At 52.1% G+C, this 12645-nt stretch overlaps 1 protein-coding gene across 1 annotated transcript in view; it reads left to right on the plus strand.

The window, feature by feature from the left end:
• Window positions 1–861: 861 nt before the first annotated feature.
• LOC128910301 (collagen alpha-1(VII) chain-like) overlaps window positions 862–12645 on the plus strand; it is a 128834-nt gene continuing 117050 nt past the window's right edge. The window contains exon 1 of the mRNA XM_054203388.1: window positions 862–943. The gene's annotated coding sequence lies outside the window, so the exon portion shown is untranslated. The remainder of the gene's footprint in view (window positions 944–12645) is intronic.

Here is a 12645-nt window from a genome sequence, read left to right on the forward strand (position 1 = left end):
TCCCCTGAGGGTGAGATGTCTGATGTGCTCCTGTGACCCTGTTTGGGGCTGGTTTCCCTCCCAGTAGCAAGAGACCTCATCCTCCATTGTCCTTTGGGATTCTGCCCATCTCACCCAGACCTTTGTGGTCATCTCACCAACCCCATGCCGAGGAGGCAAGTGTGGCACTTGTGTCCCTTTTAGGGTCATTTCCCAGACGTTGGAACCCAGAGACTGGACGCCAGACACCCACGTTCCCTTCCCTGTGCCTCAGTTTCTTGCTGCCTGTTAACAGCAATGCTAATGTTCTCCATCGAAGGGACCATCTCTTAGGAAGCTCTCTGCTGTTGTGAGATAAGACAAAGTGCAATCATTATTTCATTTGAGATGTCTTGACTCATGCCCCTCCAAACCCTTCCAGCACCCACACAGTGATGTCAGACCCCTGTATTTGAACCATTAATTCATTTTGCACCCCACTTCTGATGCTTCCCATGCTCTCCAGGTGCTCGTAACCAGCCAAGACCCTCTCTTTTCTGCTGGAAACAGAGACTTTCTCTCCCCCTCCCAACCCTTTCCCCAAGCCAGCCCCTTCCTTTGCAAACATCCCAGCTATTTTATTATTATTTTGTGCCCACGAGGTAAAGTGGGTTTTTTATTATTTGTTTTTTTCCTCCCCTCCCTTTCTCTCCCCCCTCTTTGCTCCTGCATTCCTGCTGAAAGCGTGTGGGGTGGCATCCCCATCCCAGCCTCCCCTCCTCTGCTTCGGTCCCAGCTGCCGGCCCGCGGAGAAGGAGTCGGAGGGGGGGAGATGCCCGGAGCAGCCCCTCCTCCTGCCTCATAACTTCTTCTTCCAAGCGTGCGGGGAGTTTCACTGCAGCCCGGACCACACGGACACCCGTTCCTGGGGCTGTCGGACCCTCTCGCCCACGGGGAGAAGCCAACACGCGGCAGCTTTGCCCAGGTAAGAAGCACCGGCCGCCTGTAGCCAGCTGTCCGTCTGTCCAGGTATCAGTTTTTGTATGCTCCGTTGTGCTTTTTTCCGCTCTCCCCATTCTCGGGTTGCAGTTAAATGAACTGCGGTGCGAAAGACGTGAGAGCAGGCCGGGGGGCGATGGGAAGGACAAGGAGGCGGCAGCCCCCGGGCTGCAAATCGTGTCCCAGTGCATTGCACGAGCGAACCCCTTGCTGCTGGCTCAGAAATGCTTGAGATGCCCAAAACCTGTCTGAAATCTGAATTTTTGGGGTGACTTTGCGTTTCGCCTGATGGGAGGTGGCTCAGGGGCATCAGCTGGTCTCGGCGGCAGGGAAAGGTTGTGAAGAAGTGCTGCCATGTGCAGCACATGGTGGGGTTTGGGGTTTTCTTGATGCTTTCTGGGAGGAAGCGGGTTCCTCTCACCTCCTTTGATGCACCCAGGAGGTCTGAGCATTGCAATGGGCAGAATCTGGTCCCAGTAAACTTCCCACTGGTGGAATAAGGAGCTGTATTTTTCTCCTAATCTTGTTCAGTTGGATCGTGCGAGGGGGATGCTGGTAAAATAGCAAGTGCTGAAAGGAAGTCCTGGATCAAAGCTACAACAGCAACGTAGCAGGACAACCACCACCCACCCCCCCTGCCCCGGGACTGGTTATAACTCCAGACAAAATGAATATTTCAGCGGGTTATGGGAGAAACTGTGGAAAGGGTTGGACTGGGGCCATGCCGGGCTGGGGAGGTCGGATCATTTCAAGCAGAGAAGTTACGTACTTCGGGGCTGGATTCTGCTTTCCTACGGCTGGGCCCCACTGGGTCCGCGAAGGGTTTGTAGCATCGCAGCGTGACCGCTCGGGTGCAAACCGCGGACATGCAGCTCCATGTTGTGGGTTTGCTCCTCTCCTGACCCAGCAACAAGTCGCACAGCCCAAGTTTTCCTGCTTCAGCAACACCAGCGGCTGCGGTGACTGAGATCCTTCAGCAGCAGTCCACCTGTTCCCACTTCCCTCTGTAGCTGCTGAAACGATGTCTTGTGGCTAACAGCGGTGATTAAGAATTTTGTTTGGCTGCTATCCATTGCAGGCCCAAAATAATGTAATTTCTGCTTGCGATCGTGAATTACAAGAAAGTGCCTTTCTTCTGGGGAAGAGAAGGAAATCAGCCACCAGGCAGATGATTCATGGGGTGTCTGAAAAGTCTTTTGTGGCTCTGAGGAGGTGGTTGGTTTGTAGGATGGAGCCTGCAGAAATTACTCCCTGCATCGCCTCATCGCATGTGTCAGGACGAGCAGAAAAGGGAGGGATGATGCTGGGGTTTTGGCTCCCCAGTGCTTCTGCAAAGCATCCCCTTCGGCAAACCTCTTGCTCCATCTCTTCATCAATGCCTCAAGCAGCGTCAGGTCGGGTTGTGCCTGGGGAGATGTGTTGGGCCAGGAGGTGCTTGGGGTTGTGTTTGAAGGGTTGGCACATGAGGACATGTCCTCACCTGCACGTCCTGGTGCTCCCCTCAGCCTGGCTGAGGGTGAGATGTTCATACAGCGCAGGACTGGGAATTGTTGGGGTGATATTTTCTCTCCGGAGGCTGTTTGAACAGTAGCTGCTCAGGGGTTTCTCGCTGGAGCAGCTCTGTCAGCTCTCCCTGGCCTTAAATATTGGTGCGCTGGGGCTCGCGGCTGAAAGGGGGGGTGTGTGCAGGAAAGCTTGGCTGCTTTTTCCACCTGGCTTTCCCAAGCACGGCTTGTCTCGTGTTTCGGCTGTTCTCAGATCTTCCTGTCCCAAACAGTGCCTCCCCGCCAGATTTGTTCCTCTGACCGTGCTAATTCCCAATAGCGGACGAGGGAAAGGGGGTACAGCAAAGGGCTACAAACATGTTGAGGGGACTGGAACACCTCTCTTATGAAGAAAGGCTGAGGGATTTGGGTCTCTTCAGCCTGGAAAAAAAGGTGACTGAGGGGGGATCTTGTCAATGCTTATAAATCCTTAGAGGGCAGGTGTCAGGGGGATGGGGACAGGACAAGAGGGAACGGGCACAAACTTGAGCATAGGAAGTTCCACCTAAACACGAGGAGGAACTTCTCTGCTGTGAGGGTGGCAGAGCCCTGGCACAGGCTGCCCAGAGAGGTGGGGGAGTCTCCGTCTCTAGAGACATTCCAAACCCGCCTGGACGCGTTCCTGTGCCACCTGCTCTGGGTGACCCTGCTCTGGCAGGGGGTTGGATGGGATGATCTCCAAAGATCCCTTCCAAGCCCTGTCATTCTGCGATTCTGTATGAAATGCAGCAGGACATCTTGGACTCCCTTGTCTGGCCACATGGACCCCTGCCCCAGGCAATGATGCAGGAATGATGTCCCCTTGCCTATAGGAAAGGTCACTCTGTCACCACCCAAGGCTTTGCAGCCACGGTAGGGAGCAGATCTGCAAACACCGTCAGAGGGAGCCAAGATATAATTCGGGGACATTTCAGGTCTGTGTTTTGGAAAAGGATTTTACCGGGGGGGACCATTTCGTAGCTGGCAGGGACTGGGGCTGCGTAACTGGGAAAGTCCATCAGGCGAGCGGGGAAGGATGGATGAGTGTAGCTGCAGAGCTGGGATGAGTGACGTTTCGAGCTTGCTGCAGAGCCCAGGAGGTGGTGCAGTTGGTGGTGAAAGGTGGGTGATGTGTTCATCTCCGGCCTCACCATCAAGTGGAAGGCAATAAAGAAATTAATGTAAAAAGTGAGAGACTTGGGTTCAAATCCTTCCACGGACCCCCTTGGTTGGCTGCTGAGGGTTTCAGCTCAGGGTTTGGGTACTCTTGCGCTGCCTGGGGAAAGATGCTCTTGCTTTGGCTGGGGAGCGAGTGCCTCTGGCTCGGCCTCTCCAATCCTCTGTCCATAAATCCTCTTTCCCCTGTGTCTTGAGGGAGCAAAGATGCAGCAGTGACCTCTGGGAGAGCACGAGGAACAGAGAGAAACATCCAAAATGGGTTTAGAAGCATCCACGGGACCTTCAGTGGGAGCATCCTCCAGGGCCCCCAGAGGAGTAAGTGGTGCAAGTGGGCCAAAGTCACCAAGATGTGCTGGTGGCACGGGCCAAGTCATGACCTTGTGCCGCAGATAAGTGCTTTCTGGGAAAGTTTCACTGCTGCCATGGCCTGATCCCTCCTGTTTGTACAACTTGCCCATCAGCGTACGCGTCATCAACTGATTTTTTTTGTACAGTGAGTCCATAAAAGCCCGTCTAGATGGATACGGAGAGATAGTTTTCTCTTCCTTAATCATTAACACCAGTTTATGGTGGGTATAAAATATGATTGCACCAGCTGGCAAGTTTGTAGAGAGGTAAAACAAAAATGGTACATAGTAAAATGGCAAATTATGCCAGTGCTTTCTGTTTAGGGAGTTGTCTGTCTGTTGCACCACACTTGCTTCCATGCCCCAGCAACTCAGACGGTGCTGCACATGAGATCTGGCAGACAATACCAGTCCAAATCAAGATTCCTGCCTAGTTACACCAGCTCAGCAGCGTGAAAATGCCAGGGAAATATGGGAAGGTGCATTTGGGAAGGGTTTCACCTGCTTAATAGAAACTGAAGCTGAGATTTATGGTGGCTCCACACAAGAGGGCAGCTGGAATTTGCATTGTGATCATGTCAAGAGACTGCAGGGAAGATTCAGGGCCCACCCTCATCGTAGGAGGCTTTCTACAACAGTAGCCCCTAGGGTTCATCTTTTATGGTGGGCTTGTGGTCAACTGAGGTTGGCTCCTGACCAGGTCAGGGGGAATAGGTTTAGGCTGTAGGTCCTGGTGGGGGGTCTCTGTGGGGCTCCATGGGGTTGGAGGAGTGGATGGACAGGGTCAGGCTGTCCACAGGGGGTCCTGAGCAGGAGATGGGGACGTACAAGTCCCTTCTTCCCTTGCTTGCTCCTGCCATGCTCAGCCGTGGTCCTTGTTCCAGCAAGAGCAAATCAAATCGGCTGGAGGCAGTGAAATGGCATCAACCCAGAGGCAACAAGGATCTGCTTGGAGAGTTTATCCTGCCACAAAACCAAGGGGCTCCCGGGGGTGGGGGGGGGGGGGATTGCAGGACCTCCGGCTGGGATCTTTGTTTTCTTTGTCCCAGCTCCCAGTCCCCTCAGTCATGCTAAGGAGCACTTTGCAATGCGAATAACCTCCTGGAAAAGATCCAGCCCCAGTGTGAGTAACCTGAGAAATGCAGAGCCGGCTGCCAGCCAAGCAGTCAATCCCTTCATCAATTGACTTCCTAACCCTTTTTTTCCACTGCCCTCCCCCCCCCCCCCCCCCCCACCATCTATTGATCTCCTTGTCTGTAACATCCGCCTGCCCACCTGGAAATATTGCCTTTGACTCCGCCGATACATAATCCTGCAGGGTAGACCTTTCACCTCCCTTATGGGAAGACAGATTAACGAGCATCGTCTCGTCAATGCCCCAGGTGGCCGTAGGGTGAAGAAACTGCAAATATCCTTAAAACTGTGATATCTGTTCGGTGTCTCCATGCCACACGGGGTGAGGGGTCCCCCCAGAAGCAGAGTGGCTCGTTTCAAAGCTGCGCATTAAACTGGACAGAGGTGGCAGAAAGAAGTTGAAGCTGGTTTCGAGGTGTCCCCTGTTTCTGGGAATGTACCCAATGACTCTTTGACCGTTATTACTTGCCTCTCTTTTAGCTTTTTCCCTTGCAACTGTATTATTCAATTTTTTTAAGTAGGATTCACATTGTGATGCTTCTCAGCTGGTGCGTGCCCAGGTGATGCTATCAAAGGCTGCATTAGGATCAGAAGCCCAGTGGGGAGGCCGCTGAGGTTGAAGCAGAGCCATTTGTTTCATGTAGACCTCCGATGAGCAGTGATCTCCAGCAAAACCCTCCTTCAGAGTTATCCACCCCAAACCTCCACTGCGCTCTTGGCATTTCTTGCAAGAAGGAGACCTTAGGGGTGGGCAGCAAACCCTCCTTTGTTGTTTGCAACAGCAAAGCAAGCAAAACCATCAATCCCCTCTCCCCCAAAACTAGGTCTCTTGGAGAGGAGGAAAGAGACTGGCTGGAGATGATCTTCACAACCACCATCTGACTATAACTTTCTGCTTGGAAAGGTTTCTAAGTTTAGCTACGAAGGTATTTTTTGCTATTGTTAATGTGAAAACCTGATGTGTGGGGAGTTACCGTGGCGTGGAGGAAAGGAAAGGAGGGTCTAGCTTTCATTTCCAGGACTCATAAGGTATTTTTCTGGTTTTTCTCCTTGGTGCTTCTAAGCTGAAATGCTCCATCCAGTGCTCCCAGATGCTGCTTGGATGGTTTCTGCAGAAGGTGGCAAAACAAGTCCCAGTTTGACATGACTTTCTAAGTTGTCCCATACCAGGGGAAGTGGTGCCACCTGCAAGTTATCTCCAGCTACTTGTCAGCTCTACATCGGCCTTACCGCCCTCTCCCCAGTGGGGAATGGCCAAAAACCCACGGAGGTCTCTCCTCCATGAATTTTTTTGCCCTTAACTGGCTGTCTTCATCAGATCTGAGCGCATCCTGACCTGTGCTTTGTTCCATGTTGTGTGACCCCAATGGGAACAACTGCAGGATTCGTGGAGGAGGATATTGGAGCTGTGGTGCAACCTGATGGATGGGGAGAAGATGGGGCAGAAACCTCCCCACGCTACATCCCCCACGCCACATCTCCCACCCCAGAGGAGAGTCATAGCCAACCCTTGCCGTGCTCTAAGGAGACCTACTGAGATGTTAATCCAGCTGCTTTTATACATGGCCTCCATCTCCCCACCATGTTTTCTAGGGAAACAGCAACTCTGGGGTCTCAACCTTGAGTTGGTGGGACTGGGAGGCCGGCAGCCTTTGTGGGCCACTGCCTTTGAACAAGCCAGGCACGTTCAGCTGGGTGCCGAAGCGGAAAATAGGCTTCCTCCAGCTCTCACTTCATCTTCTTTTATTGAGCAGCCTCAGAAGAGTTACCCCCCTTCTCTCCCCATCGTCTCTGTTAAACATTACTACGCAGTGCAACCCCTTTAAATCAGGAAATCAATGGTATTTATTAAAAAAAAAAATAAAAAGACCCAACAAAACACTTTCTCAAAGCTCTTGCTCTGAGAGAGGGAGGGGGAGCCTTTTACCCGTTCTGCAAGGAGCAGCACTTTCTCACGACTGCTGACGCTGCTGTTTAAACAGGCTCCGTGCTGCAGCGCGCGGGTAAAAATGCTCCTTGGAAAAGGGTTTTTTTGCTTTAAAAATCCTTCCATTTCATGACAGAATAGCCTGGAGCTGAGAGGGAGGTTGTCCAGGTGAATCAATGCATCTTCAGAAGCAGAGGGGAGCTTCAGCTCTGAGGACGTGGTGTTTGCTGGGCCGCCAATGGCCACCAGAGCTTTAACCCCTTGACTCCAACACAATTCACACCACCACCAGCAGCTTCTGCTGTGTGGGCACCTGCATGAGGGACACCCTGATCCATGCTCCTCTAGGTGCTTCCTGGCTCTTCTGGCTTCCTTCTGGGATGTTCGTTTTGGGCACACCTTGACCCAAGATGGTGCTGGATCAGAATTCAAGCTTGGATCTAAAAAGCACGTGGCCAAATGCAGCCACCTCAGGTGTTGGGAGATGGTTGTCACGTGGGCAAAATCCCATTGAGAGGTCCCTCTCTCATGGAGAGAACTGCAACCAGAAGCCAAGGGGTCTTTGTGGTCATCTTTGCCGTGCAGGGACCATGGCGCTTTCTCCACCAAATCTGCATGATGGCTGAATGCCAGGGACCCAGCATGGCTCTTTGGGGAGCTTAGCTTCCTTCCTCTCTTCTGCCCAACCTAGTAGCCCTGGGCAAGCTGGTAATGGGCGGAACTGGGCTGTGCGTTGCCCAGATGTTATGGCAATAAGGGGGCATGGGGAGGGAAACCATGGGGGCTATGCAAAATGCTCTCCTTAGTGCACTGAGGATGCCTCTGTCCCTCTCTCAGCTGAAATTACGTAGGTTCTTGGGTCCAACCTGCATCACTGTGTCATTCCAGGAAGGCTAGTGAAGTTGTAGATACAAACATGTCCTGGAGATGGAGCTGAAATTACCCAAGCATTACCTACCTGGGGTCTGGAAAGCCAAGTGGCAGCTCTGAGACTGGAGAGGCGTTTCTGGAGGATCCATCTGCCCTTGGTCCCTCCTCTCAGCAACCAGAGAGAGAGTCCAGCTGCAGTACGTGCTCCACAGTGCTAGCACCGTCATGTGCCAGTGAGGTATCTCCTGGTTCTGAGCCCAATCTTACTTCTCTTTCTTCTCCTGAGAGGTCCATGCAGCATGTTGTGGGCCAGGAAGTGAGTAGTCCCAGGGGACAGAGGTGCCTTGGGTAGGGAACACCTATTGCCGCAGGGCTTGCAGGTTGCTTTTGGGGGCAAACAAAAATTGGATTCCTTCTTCTTGGTAGCCCCTTCTACTAGACATTCTGATCTCAGGAACCCGAGCCACCCAGCAAGGCACCCTGCCCTGACTCCTCGGAGAGCCGGGTGCTGGGATCAAGGCACGTGCGGCACCTGGCACGCAAGATCTTGGAGCAGGAGAGTTGCATGGTATGGAGGAGAAATTTGAGATGGAAATTAGCTGGCTAAGTGTCATGTTGAGACAGATGAGCCAAAGGCCCTCTGGTTTTTCAGCTTTCTGTTCATGTAAGCGTTGCGTGAGGTGGCAACTTGCTTTCACGGTGTTGTAAAGTTGCTTGTGAGTGCTGGGCTGAGCTCCATGATGGGGATATAGATCCAAAAGCATCAGTGAGTGAGCAGGAAAGACAAAACATGTTCATGCAGCACCTAAGAGCTACCCAAATCTCTGCTGACCACAGGCCTGCTGGCTGGAGCCTGGTTTGCAAACTGTGATGATGGCCCAGTTGGGGTGCACTGTCTTGTTTTGATATCAGTTACTGGTATTTTTAAGAATTTAGAAAATCCCATTTTTCCTTTCCTTGTCGCATGGCCAAAACTTCACCGTCACTGTAGTGAAAGAGACTTTCCAGAAAACGGAAAATCCTATATGGAAATGGCCTCTAAGGGGTGTGAGTACCCACATGAGAGGAATGGCATGAAATGGGTGGACATGGCCATTCCCAGCTCACACCAGCTGAAGGAGCTGAGTATGTTGGCCAGCAGGTCGAGGGAGGTGATTCTCCCCTTCTACTCCGTTCTGGGGAGACCCCACCTGGAGTACTGCGTCCAGTTCTGGAGTCCTCAGCACAAGAAGGACATGGACCTGTTGGAACGGGTCCAGTGGAGGGCCACAAAGATGATCAGAGGGCTGGAGCCCCTCCGCTGTGAGGACAGGCTGAGAGAGTTGGGGTTGTTCAGCCTGGAGAAGAGAAGGCTCCAGGGAGACATTATAGCCCCTTCCAGTCCCTAAAGGGGGCCTACAGGAGAGATGGGGAGGGACTCTTTATCAGGGAGTGGAGCGATAGGACGAGGGATAATGGTTTTAAACTGGAAGAGGGGAGATTTCTATTAGATATTAGGAAGAAATTGCTGTGAGGGGGGTGAGCCCCTGGCCCAGGTTGCCCAGAGAAGCTGTGGCTGCCCCATCCCTGGAGGGGTTCAAGGCCAGGTTGGATGGGGCTTGGAGCAACCTGGTCTGGTGGGAGGTGTCCCTGCCCAGGGCAGGGGGGTGGGACTGGATAGTCTTTAAGGTGCCTTCTAACCCGAACCATTCTATGATTCTCTGTTCAGCCAGAGTTAGTGCTCCTGATCCACGTAATTAATTCTGAACACTTTGGACTGTGTTGGTATAACCCTGATTTAGCCTGAGAGGTGTCCGAGAGGCTTTCAAAAAGACATTCCCAGCCCATTCGGACTTAATTTGAGCTCTGGATTTTGGTACCATTTTGCACCTCTGCTTGCAAAAGGAGCGTCTCCTCCCCACGGATCAACCCCTCCGGCTGCTCCTGGAGAGTCCCATGCCTTTCAGCAGTGTGCCTCCAGCTACCAACAACTCAACGCATTCATATTTCCTGTACAAAAACAGCTTAAACTCTGTATTCAAGGGATTTAGAGAGAAATCAATTACCATAAAAATCTATTAACTCCGTTAAAAAAAGAAACTGTAAACTTTTGACCCCCTGAGGCTTATTTCTGTCAAGCGAGGAAAAACCCATGTTTAACCAGATTTTACCTCCCGTTCAAATCCACCATATTCCTTGAGGTTTGAAAATGGCTTTAACTCCCCTGCGGCAAATGGGGCCTAATCACAGGAGAGGAGCTGCAGGAATGCCCCGACCGGGCTTTTCCACGCCAGCATTTCAAAGCTGAAGGAGAGAACCGATGTTTCCCCAGCAGAAAATTCGTGTTCATGTTTGCTTGTAGAAGGACAGACCTTCTAATTGACACCAGCTATTGCGTCTCCATCCTGTCTCCTGAGTTTTTCTTACACTGGTGACAACATGCTGCTTTTGGATGAGCTGTTGGTACCTTTTTGGAGCCGACAGTGGTTGTGACCTTCGCCTTCCACTTCTGTGAGTTGTTAGGATTGAGTCCATCCTTTACCTCCTTGCTGGTGTCTCAACCCGCGTTTTTATTTTTCACGTTGCCTCCAAAATTCAGTGGTTTGAACCTGTCCTTTGCTTTAGTCTGGGTTCAGTCTGTGCCTTGTTTTTCCAAATATCCTGCTAAATTGCATGTAGTTATGCTGGGATCTCGGTCACCTGTTAATGCTGGTGCCATCAATACCTGGACCATCTCCATACCCTTCTCCTGCCAGTCTCTCTGGTGCTTCCACATCCTGAAGTTCCCAGTAATCCTCCATTCAGGCCAATCTCTGTGTTACAATTACACATCCCAGCGTGATCTCTTCCCGGGGCTGCTGGGATCTCTCTCCATAGGATTTTGTGACGTGCCTGGTGATGCTCCATGAACAGGAGCCCTGGGATGCTGGGTACAGTGACGTCTGGTAAGGTGAGATGTAGCCGAAGCCCTGGTGGGTTCTCTGCTGGCTAATATAAGGTTGTGCTCAGCCTGCAGTTTTACGGAGGGAGATCCTTCCTCTGTCCAGCTGGCTGTTTTCAGGAGACTTGTATGAAAAGATCTGAGACCTGCTTCCCTCTGTCAGATTGGGCTGAAATTGTCAAGATTTTGCTAGGTCACGAGGCAGAGGGTCTGTTTGCTTGTGTGATGTGTGCTTTGGGGTAGTGGTGGGTGTTGGGAGGTTGCACGGATCCCCTGGGAAGGGGGAAGGCTCTGCATGCCCAGAGGCAGCTCTGTAATGTAGTTTTTGTCTCTTTATGCAACAGGGATAGATATTTGGTGGCTGGAGTTGGCAGCATCTGGCATGGGTGATCCTGGGATGCGTGGGATCCACCTGGAGCCACAGGCAAGTGGGAGGCAGGCTCCAGCCAGATGAGACTGCGAATCCACTGGGTCTCATCCCTTTCAGACAGACCTTGCTGACAGGGGTTGCTTATTTATCCCAAAATTTGTTGGGGGAGAAAGAAAAAAAAAAGGGAAGAAGAGTTTATTGCAAACATATACACAGGAAGAATAAATGGAGGGAACGTCCCAGCCTCTGGCACTACTGCAAGTGGTAAAACCTGCTTTTTTTCCCCTCTTACCCTCTTGCATCTTTCCAGGCTTCCCATAGCTCTGCCATCTGATCCAGGTGAGGTAAAGGGAGAACCTGGTCCATCAGCTTTATGGGCTTTGAAGGCAATTTGTTCAAGGAACTGTAAAACCTGGAGAAGTTGTCTCTATAAATTGTTTACCAGGAGCAGTAAAAGATCGAGGAAATTGCTGGGATTCCTTGCAAAAGCCTGAAGTTTATGAGGTCGTTTCCTTGCCCCTACCAGATTTCTCTAAAGATCTCTGTAGCGGTTTTAGGAGATCTTTGACAGGGGCTGGTGGCAGCCACTGTCTGCAAGTTCATCTATGACCTGCTGGATTGATGTTTGCTAATATTTGCTAATATTTGCTAATATGTAATGTATAAAATGAGTATCATGGTGGCACCTAAGTGACCTGGTGACTCTAAGTGACCTGAGCTGCCCCAAGTTGGACAACGATGGTAAGAGCAAATGGTAGTCCTCCATCAGCCTTGGTACCCAAAATGTATCCTGAAAGATGGAGCACACGGAAGGAGCAAGCCCAGGTGGGATCTTGGCCCGCTGGTGGGCTGCGGGTGGAGGGGGCTGTTGAAACAAGTGTCTGGAAGCTGCAGAGCAGCTCTTTGCCCTGATATGCTTCACGCTGCTTCATGCTGCTTCATGCAGAACGGGCAACAAAGAGGAGGAGCTGGAGGCCACCATGCTGATAGAAAGCTACAACCTGGTTGCCATTACTGAAACGAGTGGGAAGAATCCCATGACTGGAGTGTGGCTATTGATGGCCACAGGCTGTTCAGAAGGAACAGGTGAGGAAGGAGGGGTGGAGGCGTTGCCTTCTACCTCAAGAAATGGATAGAGTGTGCAACCACATCCTGGGCTGCATCCCCAGCAGCGTGGGCAGCAGGGCGAGGGGGGGATTCTGCCCCTCTGCTCCGCTCGGGGAGACCCCCCTGCAGTGCTGCCTCCAGCGCTGGGGCCTCAGCACAGGAGGGACACGGAGCTGTTGGAGCGGGGCCAGAGGAGGCCCCGGAGATGCTGGGAGGGCTGGAGCCCCTCTGCTGTGGGGACAGGCTGAGAGAGCTGGGGGGGTTCAGCCTGGAGAAGAGAAGGCTCCGCGGAGACCTTCCAGTCCCTAAAG

Source organism: Rissa tridactyla, chromosome 1 (genome assembly GCF_028500815.1).
Source record: "Rissa tridactyla isolate bRisTri1 chromosome 1, bRisTri1.patW.cur.20221130, whole genome shotgun sequence".
In the NCBI taxonomy this organism is placed as follows: domain Eukaryota; kingdom Metazoa; phylum Chordata; class Aves; order Charadriiformes; family Laridae; genus Rissa; species Rissa tridactyla.